This window comes from Vigna umbellata, chromosome 11 (genome assembly GCF_029865625.1).
Source record: "Vigna umbellata cultivar VRB3 chromosome 11, Vumbellata_1.0, whole genome shotgun sequence".
In the NCBI taxonomy this organism is placed as follows: Eukaryota; Viridiplantae; Streptophyta; class Magnoliopsida; order Fabales; family Fabaceae; genus Vigna; species Vigna umbellata.
This window is the reverse complement of record NC_142175.1, coordinates 26,935,085-26,949,068: the sequence shown is the minus strand read 5'-3', so window position 1 is coordinate 26,949,068 and position 13,984 is coordinate 26,935,085. Positions and strand designations below refer to the sequence as shown.

The 13,984-nt window shown below is 32.0% G+C and overlaps 1 long non-coding RNA gene across 1 annotated transcript; it reads left to right on the top strand.

The window, feature by feature from the left end:
- Positions 1 to 8,744: 8,744 nt before the first annotated feature.
- Positions 8,745 to 9,559, top strand: LOC148191386 (uncharacterized). The gene is made up of 2 exons (XR_015782842.1): positions 8,745 to 8,812; positions 9,390 to 9,559. It is a non-coding gene; the product is annotated as an uncharacterized LOC148191386 (long non-coding RNA).
- Positions 9,560 to 13,984: the final 4,425 nt, after the last annotated feature.

The following is a 13,984-nucleotide window of genomic DNA, read 5'->3' as shown; positions in this document are numbered from 1 at the left end:
AGAACGTTTTCTCTACCCGAAACTCAAGCTTCCATCAAATTTTTTTCTTTTTTGCAATTATATATTGTTATTATTAATCAACGGTTAAGATTTAGATGGAACACAAATGATGCAAAACGGTACACAATAAGACTTGGCTATATAATAGACAGACCCACATGGTTATATTATCACGACTCTTTACCAATGATGACAAAGTAACCATGGCCTAACCAAAAGACATTTAATTCTAGACCATGTGAGTAGTATATTCACATTCAAACATTAATCTCTTCTCTGTGATAAGATATATATTTTATTTATGAGATTTTTTTTTTCTGAGTTTTAGACATAAATTTCGACTTTTTGTTTTATGTGAATCTAATACTAACATAATCAAAACTTTTATCTCTCTCTCACTTAATACACCACTTAATAATCATATCAGCGTAATATTTCCTTTTTAAGAGTCATTATATTCATTCAAACAAAGCACATACCTCATCCATTATACATACCTTTATCTTAATTTATTTTTCAAATACCATCATATGCAAAAATATTCAATTCCAAATATATATATATATATATATATATATATATATATATAATAATAATAATAATCATTTGTGGAACAACTTAATTAGTGATATGAGATTGCTAACTGGATCGTTACTGGTGGTGGAGAAGAACATAGTCTATGCATAACAATAATTAATTTTCTATTAGCATCGGGCTTACCATGTAAGGTTGAATACCATAAGTAAGGTTTCTTTTTTTCCAATAGCATGTTATTCAACAAATTGATATTATGAAACAAATAACAGTATCATATGTTGTCGAAGAACCTAAATCATATTTGTGATATGAGGTTCTCTTTTTATCCTCCTTTAAAATTATAAAATTACAAAATCATAAAATTATACGAAAGTAAAAATGATAATGTAAAATATAAATAGTAAATACTCAATTGGGCTTTTTTAATATTTAATAATAATTACTTAATATTCATAGGTTTATCGGTTACCTATGAACATCACCAGTATTGTTTTTTTTTTATCTATAAATATTAATCGTTAGTATTTTTGTTAATGGGAAACCTCTCCTATCCTTCTTTCTAAATTTTCCTACTATATCATATAACTCTTAGATCACCTTATTGTTGGGTTATAGATGAGTTGGTGTGTGAGAGAGAGTGAGTTTGTGTATGTGTCAGAGAGAGAGAGTGATCGTGATTGTTTGTTTCCATACACGATCTTTTAGTCTTCTAAATTTTAAATATATCTTTTAGTTGTTATTGATTGTTGATTTCTTACAGTAGGTAAAATCTCATCACATTTATTTTTGCTACTAAAAGTGATTTTGATTTCCTTAAACTGTGTTATAAGATGGTATGAGTAAACTTTTGCGTACAGTGATTATTAAGAAAGAATTCAATGATATATATATACATTTTAAGAAATGAAAATAATGTTGAAAAGAAATACATATTTAAATGTTAAAAGTTTCACATGTACATATAATAATAATTTTGATCGAAATAAAAAAAAAAACGCAAAGGAAGAACGTTTATCAGAATTAAAGTTGACTTGTTACAGAACATTTATCTTCACCTTTCTCCCTCTTCTTTCTCTTAACCCTTAAATTTGAATACGTGATGTTCAAAGCATATAGCAGCAGAGGATTACATGAGATATTAGAAGTGACCTTCGTTTTATCGTCGGAAACATGCCTTCGTCCATTACCGTCACCCGCCATTTGTGCGACAGAGAGGGGTTGCATGTATTGCTACGATTACATCTTATTTATTAGCTAAGACCCTGGTTACCATCGTGGTTAAGACACTGGTTACCATCGTGGTTAAGACCCTTATTAACGAAAGGATACGTGAAAGTCACTAATATTACGTTTCTCGACCACCGCCTTTCCCACGGAATTTTCCCAGTCCTTTTCACGAATGGGGAAATGAGCGGGGTTTTACAATTATTTGTTATCTATCTTTTTTAATTTAAAATAATTAATTGAAATTAATAGTAGATATAAAAAAAAGTATTTATGTATTCTACTTTTAAATTACAATGAACTGTTAATAAAATAAATGGTATTTTATATTTATGAACAAATTTTCATATTTTTAAATTGTGTATTAGTTTTTATTGAAATTAAGTATTTGTTTTGGAAATTCAATTTAATAAAAGAGATTACAGTTCAAACTTAAATTTAAGGTTTAAATACTTATTTAATTTCTATTTTTGTTGAGTTTATTTAATTTGACTTTTTTTTCTCAATGTATTTTCAGTTTTTGTCAATTTTGTTTAATTTAGTTTTTTTATTGATGAAAATAATTAATAAACAGTGAATAATATTTGTTATAGATCAGTTTATAGTTTTTTACTTTTTTTAATTTTATAAAAATTGTTCACGTATCAATCAATGTTATATATTCAATTTAATTTCATAATTTATATTCAATTTAATCTAATTTTTTAAAATAGGATAATTTATTTTTTTAATTTAAAATTAAATTAAATTTTTATATAAATATTATACTAATATTTTTATTAAATATTTTTCGTTTATGATTGCAGTTAATTTAAAATTAAAATGAAACATGAAGAATAACACCATTGATTTAAAAATATTTTAATTTTAAACCAATTCTAACCCTAAATTAAAAATATTTAATAAAGTTGTAAATTTTAACAAAACTATTACTATTATATTTATATAAAAATTAAATTTGGTTTCTAGATAAAGACAAAATTATTCTATTTTATTGAAAATGAAATTAATTTAAATAAAGATTAAAAAAAAATATAAAAATCACATTAAATATAAAATATGTGAGACATATTGAATTGATACTAATTTTTAAATTAAACAAAATAAAAATAAAAAATCACAAACTAATACGTAGTCAACATTGTTTACTTTCGTTAGATATTTATACAAGTAAAAAGAACCAAATTAAGAAAATAGACAAAAATTAAAATTAAATTAAAAAAAAAAAATATAACTAAATTAATATTTAAGCCTAAATTTAAAGTTATTAATATAGTAATGTAATGGTAACTCTTTATTCTTTGTTTTGATAGGAAAGGTTAACAGTATATATCATTTAATGCCTAACCATAACTTTGCTTTTTCATGGCGGAATACATTATTTTTGTTGTTAATTTGCTGCCACAAAATAAATATGAAAGTGATTTTCTTCTTGCCACGAAAGTGGTTTTCTTCACCGTCCTAAAGTGGTTTTCCCTCCTGACATCTTCACCGTTCTTTCAACCCATTATCAAATTTCTGACACTGTTACTCTTCGTTCATGGATATTGTATGAAACCTGATCAGATGCTTGAACCGGTATGCATATTCAGAGACTGACATATTTCCCTGAACCAATTGAAGAAACTCAATTTCCTTGGCAAATTTGACACTCTCAGGAAAATATTCAGCATAAAACTTTCCCTTGAACAACTCCCAAGTGATAGGAGTATTACTGCCCTCTACTAATGACTAGCTTCCCCGGATAGTAAATATTTCGTGAAAGTCAATCTATTCTCATATGAACACCTCTTTTTAGCGTTGAAGATATGCTCCATATCTTTGAACCATCTATCCGCTTCATCCGGGCTAACCTGGCCATTAAACTTAGTTGGACGGTGTTGCAAGAAACTCTCAAGGCTCCATTCTTGAGGTTGAGTAGAAGAAGAAGATGAGGTCCAATTAAAGTCCTACCACTATTCAACAGATCCAAATACTGCCTCTGAGAGGCCTCAGCAGAAACCTGAGCAGACTCCAATTGTTGCATTGCCGCAGAATTTTGTTGGACCAAAGCAGTATTTTGCTGTTGCATCGCACTAATCACCGATTCCATCATCCTCATCATATCAGGTGCATCAGGATTAGTGGGTGGGGGAGGAGGAGGCCTAGGTGCCATCTTCTGCTTACAGAGAGAAAAGACATCAGTCCAACTCAAAGAGACAAGGATTACTATTAGACATAACTAAGAGTACACAAGCACAAGCAAGACACACTCAAAACCTACAGGATTCCTAAGGAAAGAACTACTATGATATCATTAATGTGACATCCCAAAATATAGTATGAACTATAGCAGAGAGTCATCACATACATGATAAGATAGAACAGTTATCCAACTAAAATATAAAGTATTAACTTTACAGTTATCCAAAAACAACTACAAATGTAAAGCTTTATATACATACTAAAGGATACTCAAAACTAAATACAAAATTATACCAAACTAACTACTCCGCAGCATCACCTCCATCCAATGTCTGCTCTAGAGATACCTCTTATTCCGCTGCTCTCACCCAAAGGATGGTCATTGTAGAAGAAAGAACATTAATACATAAAAAACACAAGCACACAACATGGTAAGCTAGTTTAAATAAAGATTAATCATATACTCATTTACTAAGATTCATAGAATAATACTCATTCCTTCACATCACATAAACTCTTCACACATGACACCACACTAACTTTGACTGTTCGGACTTAGAATGATTGTCGAGCTATGGCGGGTTGTGCACTCGTGGTAGCTTCTACTGCTTTGCAAAGCCATTGCCAATGGGTTTCACCCTACCACACTCACGAGGTTAGTCCGTTATCACTCACCTTGGGTCATATTCGAAGCACCCAAGACTAGGACCTCCTGCTACTCCTCACGACATGGATCAATCCTCTCTACTTGAGAATGAAAGACCATTGGATCAATTCTCACGACATGGATCAATTCGAAGCACCCAAGCACCCAAGACTAAGCTCCTACATTCATTCTAAACTTACTTGAATCTCAACAAGAGATTTCACTTTGAATCACAACATAGGTCACCACCATGTATCATCTCCTTGAGGATCATGGAATTACATCCATTAAACATACTTTGAACTTTACACTTTGAAATCACCAACTTTCACTTTGAAACACAACTTACAACAATAACCAAAGATTTAACATAATACAAATCCAACATACTTCATAAGGCACTCAATGTTTCATTTAAAACAACTTAAGATCAAAAGAAAAAGAGTGAACTAAACATATACCATTGGCACAACGCACACATTCAGATAGCAAAACCAGAGGCTTCTCGCACAGCGACCCAACTCGTTGTGTGAATCCCCGGACAGAGACCAACCCGTCAAAAATTTTCACACAGTTGTTGAACTCGTTATGCGAATAAACTCTTAATTGTATCAAACCCCAAACCCCTCGTATAGCACCCCATATCGCTATGCGAGAGTCCCAGGCAGTGGCTCAAACTTCCTAAACACTCGTAGAGCGAACATAATCGCTATTCGAATAAAATTAGCAGTAGTTCCAGACCCCAACTAGTCGTATAGCGCCTCTATTTGCTATGCGGATCATCAAACAGAGAGCAACCCTCTCAAACCATTCACACAACGAGCCCATTCGCTATGGGAATGCCCTAGCAGAGAACATCTCGCCAGGGTGACTCGCTATGCGAATCCATTCGCACAACGAGTCTGCATAATCTGTACAACGAAATTCTGCAGAATTATGCAACTCAATCAGCCATTACAAATTTTAACCATTTTTCACAACTTCTAACACCCCTAGATTGTTGTATATACTTAATTAGACTTGACTAAGTGATTCTAAACCTTACTAACATCCATATAAAGTGTTTATGATCCAATTCCTACTCTAAAACATCAATTTCATCAACTTAGGAACCCAAATTCTAATCTACTACTTTGAACCTATTTTTGACCATTTTGATGACTCCAACAAGTCATATATAACTTATCTAGACTGCCCCAACAGACCATATCAGCACTTGACCTCTAATTCTCAAATTCACTACCTCACTTCCTCTAAAATGACTCTAAACAAGCACAATTCACTTCACTTACCATTTGATCACTACTATAACAGATTACTCCCATTTAATATGTTCAATTACAGCTGCACACACCATCCAATTCAGTTCACAATCATCAGTTCACAGTTTTCATGATTTTGCATTCAAAGACATACAATTAAATCTGCTCAAAACCTAAGATTCAACTCAAACAACACCATAACACAAAATTTCTCAGACACATGTCATACTATTAATTAAAACAAAAAATCTAGCTCCCCTTACCTCAGAGATATACTGTCCAGCTTACAAGATCACTCCAACAGTACCTTGCACCGCAAGGAAACTCAACAGAAACCTACAACTCACCAATTGGTGATAGAAAACAACTCTTAGAACCTAAATTGAGCTGAAAATTGAAGAAGGAAACTGAGAGACACATGCAACAACACTACTTGAATGATCAAGAATCAAGAACAAGAGGAGAAAGAGGACAAACAACTTACCAGCTAGAATCACGAAATTGATCGGTTAAGATCGAAGCCTTTAACGCTAGGATCGCCTAGGCACCTCCTGATCATCGAACAGATAACACTGAAGTGAGAGATGATAGAGAGAAGTCAGAGAACTCAGAGGAATAATGTTCTAGAGAGATGAAGTATTCTTAGAATAATGAGACGTGTTTATAAAAATTCTATTTATATTATAAGATTATTTTAAAGTAAAATAATCTGTCTCATTATTTTAATACACCTATATGCTTTAATACTCTATTTTCTAGGTCCTTACAATAATAATTTTGATGTTTTAAATATATTAAAAAGAAATTTCATATCATATTTTATTACATAGTTGAAGGCATATTTTGTAAACTTTAACAATTTTATGAATGTTTTTAGCTTTTGATTTCCAAAGTATTTGTATTTGGTAAGATGAACGAGGTGGTAATTGTAGAAAAAAATATGACATATAACTTAGTCTTTTACGTCAATAGAATATTAAATGTGTAATTAATAAGATTGTAAATAATGTAAGATTGTACTATTTATAATATAAATTATATTATTTGTGGAACCTTACCTGAATGAACCTTTTGTAACACATTTATCTTATCAGAGCAAGTGTTTGATCACTTGATATTCTAGTAATAATCACATATAACCGTAGATTGAACATTGAACATGTTTAAATACAAATACTTAAAATACATTTACTTATAACATGTGCAATAATCTAAAGATGAGATTAATACTAATATAACTAAGGAGTACTCGAACATATATATATATATATATATATATATATATATATATATATATATATATATATATATATATATATATCGTATATTTTGAAGAATCTTACTCTCATTTGTATTTACAAAATCAAATTATTTGTCCAAGCATAAATCCACCCTTTAAATAATAATAATAATAATAATACAAAGTGATATTAAATCAAACATCTCAATTATGCATTAAATAATATCAATTTTTAGGAATGAAATATTTTAATATAATGACATCACTATTGTTTGACTACTAATAATATTATATATAAAAGAATGTTTGCATGAAAATGAAAATAGTTACTAAAGTCTACGATTGAAAATAATTTATGCCATGAAAGTGCATATTTTCATCCGAGTAATATCCAAAATTCATATATAATTGTTATTTATTGAAATGTCTAAGACAAAATTTCGGGAAACATGAAAATGTATCAACACATTCTTTTTGTGTTTTCAAAATTTTCAGGGTTTATAAATTAACATATTTTGAAACAATTAAAACTAAAAATTTAATTGAGATAATTAATTAATAAATTAGAATTTATCTTAGAAAATTCTGACAAAAAAAATATAGTAATATGTAATTTAATCACATATAAACTAAAACTATATGTAAACTTGATAAAAAATACACCTACTTTTCAAAGTAATTTGGTTGAAAAATTCAGTCCAAAATGACCTAACTATTTTTCGTTTTAGATGATAATTTATATTTTTTATTATCAATTTGTTCTTTTCATCTATAAAATCGGTCAATTATAACTTTTCACTTTAGATTTTCACAAATTTGTATATAATTTACAGATAATAATATATTTTAAATTTTATCGATAAAATTTGCTAATAATTTATAATTTTTATTATTGATAAAAAATTTCGTCATCAAATTTATTCAAAAAAAAGTATCAATTTTTTTTATCTAATTTGATAAAGATCTTAGAATGAGCTAGAAAATAAGAAGAAAAGGAAAAGAAAGAAAAGGAACAACAGTGGCATGGAAAAGGCGTGACAGCAGCACGACATGATATAACTACATAAGACAACGGTCGAATATGGAGAACATGTGGAGGAGGAAAAAAAAAGAAATAAAAAAGGAAGAGAAGGAGACAGTTGAGGACGTGGACGAATAAAACAGAAGAAAGAGAAAAAGTGGAGAAAAAAAACTAAAAATTAAAATAGTTTTGTTGGAAAAGAGGTTGAATAGATGCAAATGATGGAAGTATTATGTAACCTTTCATTCTATACTTTCATTTCCACCAATCACAATTCACCTATTGTCGGGTTTGGCCAACACAAATCATAAACAAATGAAAACATAAACAATAAATAAGTGAAGAAAACAATAACAAGACCCACAGTCATACAAATATTAAAACAAATGTCTTAACTTAGGAATTTTAGTCAAAAGAGGTTGAATAGATGCAAATGATGGAAGTATTATGTAACCTTTCATTCTATACTTTCATTTCCACCAATCACAATTCACCTATTGTCGGGTTTGGCCAACACAAATCATAAACAAATGAAAACATAAACAATAAATAAGTGAAGAAAACAATAACAAGACCCACAGTCATACAAATATTAAAACAAATGTCTTAACTTAGGAATTTTAGTCCTTTAGGCTATGGCAACCAACTTGCTACGTCATGGCTTCAAAGTCACTGTTTGGAACAGAACCCTCTCCAAGGTCTCAATACACATTCCTCCAACTTTTTCAAGTTTCACTTTTTTCTTTACTGTTACCTTTGTGTGTGTCCTTATAATCATTTCTTTCAATAATACTGGTTTATTATTATGGTTAATATGAGTTTCTGCATTTTTTTTGTGTATTTTTAATTTGGGGTTCCGTAGCATAGTTTCTTCTCATATGTCATCAACCATACTTCAAGTTGCACAGAAAGTTATGAGCTGAGGTACTGCTCCTGGCATTTTGGAATGCAGCTTAGCAAATTTATCTGTTTTCTTATAGATGATGTCAGACAAGTGACTTCAGAAAATTGTGTGACATAGATTTAGCTCTCTAAAATAAGGGTTAAGTAAGGAATCTCATCTGTTGTTGAGAAAATCAACTGTTGATATTACAGCACATCCATTTTTTGTTGTAATGGTTTGTGTAATATCATTTTTTAATTCTTTTATTGGATTTCTTAGTTTACCTTCAGACATGAGTTTCAGTTTAGATATACTTTGTAGTCAGCAAATTACAGTGTTTATTAACTATGGAGCTCTCAATTATGTGTTGACTTACTAACTTCTGATTGTAGTGTGAAGAACTTGTGCAACATGGTGCTTCTGTTGGAGAAACGCCAGCTACTGTAGTCAAGAAATGCAAGTATACAATTCCAAAAATTTTTTACAGACTCTTGTTGCTAAACAGAAACTTGTAAATTAAAGAGAGGTTGCATCTAGTAATGTTGCATGACTTCATTTTTCATATTGCCCAGGGTATTTTGTGTGAAAATTTGTATCATTTTTGTTCTGTATTCTATTTCATCTTCGAGGCCCCCATTTTATTAAGTATTTTATAGCCGAGAAACATTGCTCTATTCCTCCCTCTTCTCTCACTTCCCCTGGTCTGAAATCAGAAAAATGTAAGTTAGTCTGCAGTTTAGTTTGTTGGGATGTCGTGCATGGCAATTTTTTATTTAATGATAAGTTTGTGATGATAGTCATTATCTGGTATTTGGCCATTCAAAATTTCCGTGTAAAGGAAGTTCTACAACAAGACATTAAAGATCTTGACATGAAAGGCTTCAGATACTCTATGTTTGCAATATCCAGTTCATGAACTATGAGATTTTGATGTATTCATTCAATGCCTTGCCTTTTTGCTGCTTTTACTAAGAAGACAGAAACTACATAATGAAGAAGGTTTAACACCATAATTAACTATTTCAAAAACAATCTCAAATTGACCATTAGGGTAACTTGTAGGATCTAGTAAAAGATAAACAGGAGAAGGAGATGAAAACACAAGTCAATTGTCATGAGGAAGCACCTCTAGGAGAAAACGAGCTCTTCGGTAGTAGCCCAAACCTGCCCACATCTCATTTACTTCCTGCACAAAAATGGCAATAATCACATGGTGAGTATACAATTAGTCTTCAAATCACAATAACGGCTTTTAGTTTCTAAATAAGTTCACACAAAGAAAACAAAATTTCAGAAAAAAAGAAAAACAGAGAGAACAAAGAAATCAGAAGAAATAATATGGTACTACTATCTACAGTAGTCCAAAACACATAGGGTTTCAGAGGCTCCTAAATGTATGTAGTGGGTGCCTGCAGCCCTCTGCAGCCCATGATAAAGTTATTATGGTCGTTCGTCTTCATTTGATCGTTGCCGCTTGCCGTTCGTCTTCATCTGGTTATTGTCGCTCGTCTTATCGCTCGACAGGTACGATCGTCATCGTGCCTGTCGTTCGTTCCGTTCGACAGGGGCGCTCGACATCGTGCTTGTCGTTCGTTCCGCTCGACAGGAACGCTCGTCAAGCGACTGTCGCTCACACCGCTCGTCCTTTGCTTTGACGCACGTCCGCTCACACCGCTCGTCCTTTGCTTTGACGCACGTCCGCTCACACCGCTCGTCCTTTGCTCTGTCGCTCGTCCTTTGACGCTCGTCCTCTGTCGCTCGTCCTTTGACGCTCGTCCTTTGACGCTCGTCCTTTGACGCTCGTCTTTTGACGCTCGTCCTTTGCTCAACTGGAACGCTCGTCGTTCCCCTTTAGGACGTTCGGTTTAGGAAGTTTTTTTTTCTTGCTGTATATATACCTTTACCTCGTTGTATTTTTTTTTTTCATTCAATACAATTCTTTTCTTCTTTGTTCTCTGGTTCTCTTTCTCCCTTTTTCTCTGTTATCTTACATGGTATCAGTAGACAAATACTTTTCTCATGGCTTTCTCCAATTCTACCACTGATTATCTTTCCAACCCTGCCAACCCTCTGTTTCTGCATCCCGGTGAGAATCCCGCTCTTATTCTTGTTACTCCTCTTCTTTCTGACAACAACTATCAACAATGGCGCCATGATATGCTCGTTGCTCTGGAAACCAAGAATAAAGAAAAATTCGTTCTTGGCACTATTCCTTGTCCTGCTGCTGATGATATTCTTCACGAAGCCTGGAAACGTTGTAACAAGATGGTGATTTCATGGCTGACACGATCCATGACGCTTCCTATTAAACAATCTGTTATGTGGATGGAGTCTGCCTATGAAATCTGGATTGATCTTCTTCAACGTTTTTCTCATGGTGACAAATTCCGTATTGCTGATCTTCAAGAAGCCATTCATTCTTGCAAACAAGGTGATTCCACTGTATCTCAATATTATACTCGTCTTCAAATAATTTGGAAAGAGCTTTCTCTATATCAAACCATTCTTGTATGTACCTGCCATTCTCCTTGCAATTGTGGATTGTTAATCAAGATTCAACAAGATCGTAATGATGATTCTGTAATCAAGTTTCTCCGTGGGTTAAATGATGAATTCTCTTCTGTACGTTCTCAAATCATGCTAATGGAACCCATGCCAACTCTTACCAAAACTTTTTCTTTGATTCTTCAACAAGAACGTGAATTTCATAATTCGTCCTCACAAACTCCACAAGATTCTATGGCCAATTTCAATTCTTACGATCCTCAACATAAACCTTATAAAACTGATCGTTCTGGTATTTTTTCTGGTCGTGGACGAGGACGTAACATTAAATTTGGTGGTCGTTCTAAGTACTGTGATCATTGCAAAAGAACTAATCATACTTCTGATAATTGCTGGTTCAAATATGGTCTTCCTCAAGGTTATAAACCCGTTATCAAACCAAATTTAGCTATCTCCAATTCTTCTGCCAACATGACTAATGGTGATTCACACACCTCTACTGATAATTCTAATGATGATTCTTCTGCTGATAAAACTCAACCTCAATACTTTTTTTCTCAAGATCAGTATAACGCCATTCTTAGTTTATTGAAACAATCTCAATCTCCTACTACTAAGGAGGCCAGTGTTAATCAATGCACTCCACAGTCATCAGGTTCTTTTTCTTCATTTAATTTTTCTTCTTGGATTATAGATAGTGGCGCTACTGATCATATATGTTCTTCTAAATTTCTTTTTCATTCCTTGCATCCCATTACTCCTATTTCTATACGTTTACCAAATCATAGTTTTGTTACTGCTGCTTTTTCTGGTACTGTAAATTTAGGCAATTTGATTTTACATAACACTCTTTTTGTTCCTAACTTCTCTGTTCATCTTATTTCTATTTCAAAATTATTACATTCAAATAATTTCTTCATTGTTTTTCATCAAGATAGCTGTCTCATTGTGCAGATGGATACTTACCAGACGATTGGAGTAGCTAAGAAATACAAGGGCCTTTTTTATCTTCTTAGTAATAATGTCACAACTACTTCTGAATTGAATATTTCTCATTCTGCCTTTCATAACAGTTCTAATGATTCCTGTAATTTGTGGCATATGAAACTTGGACATCCTTCAAATAAAGTTCTTCAACTTTTAGCCTCTCAATATACTGATATTTCCTTTCACTCTTTTGATGCTTGTGACGCCTGTGCTTTTGCTAAACAAAAACGTCTTCAATTTTCTGTTAGCAAAACTAAATCTCCTTGTTTCTTTCATCTAATTCATGTTGATATTTGGGGTCCCCTCTCTATTTCTTCTATTGATGGATACAAATATTTTTTAACTATAGTTGATGACTACAGCCGTTTTACATGGATCCTTCTTTTAAAACAAAAATCTGATGTTAAAAACTTACTTCCAAACTTTATTCTCTTAACTGAAAATCAGTTTTCATGTAAACTTAAAATTCTAAGGTCTGACAATGGCAAAGAATTTTTTCTTAATGACTTTTACTCTACTAAAGGTATTTTTCATGAAACCTCTTGTGTTGCTACTCCTCAACAAAATGGCATTGTTGAAAGGAAGCATCAACATATTCTTAATGTTTGTCGTTCTTTACTTTTTCAATCTAAAGTTCCTAATATTTTCTGGTCCTATGCTGTCAAACTTGCCATTCACATCATTAATAGACTTCCAACACCTTTTCTTCATAATCAATCTCCTTATGAATTAGTTTATTTAATCAAACCTGATTTTTCAAATCTAAAAGTTTTTGGCTGTTTATCTTACTCCAGCTCTGCCACTGCAGGACGTACAAAACTTGATTCCAGAAGCAATAAATGTATTTTTCTTGGATATAAATCTGGAACCAAAGGGTTTGTACTGTATGATCTGAATTCCCACTCTGTTATCGTGTCTCGAAATGTGATTTTTCATGAACATATTTTTCCATATAAAAATTGTTCTACTTCACCTTCTTCTCCTACAAATGATGATAATTCTGATGTTATTCTCTTTGATTTTCCTACTGTTTTACCTTTTTCCACTGCTACAAATAATTCTCCTTGTAACATTCCTCACCCCACTGATAATATCATTACTCCTACTGTTGAACAACGCATCTCTCTTAGAAATAAAACTCGACCTACATATCTAAATGACTATTACTGTGGTATCACTTCTGCTATTCAACCTATTCATTCTACCCCATATCCCATGCATTTGTTTCTTTCTTATAATAATTGTTCCTCTAACCACACTTCTTTTTGTCATAATATTTCTGCTCAAGTTGAACCTTCTTCTTTTAAAGAAGCTAGCAAGTTCGACTGTTGGCAACAGGCTATGAATTCTGAACTTGCTGCCCTTGAAAGAAATCAGACATGGACTTTGGTTAATCTTCCTATTGGAAAGAAACCTATCAGTTGTCGTTGGGTATATCGTATTAAACACAAACCGGATGGCTCTATTGATAGATATAAAGCTCGTTTAGTGGCAA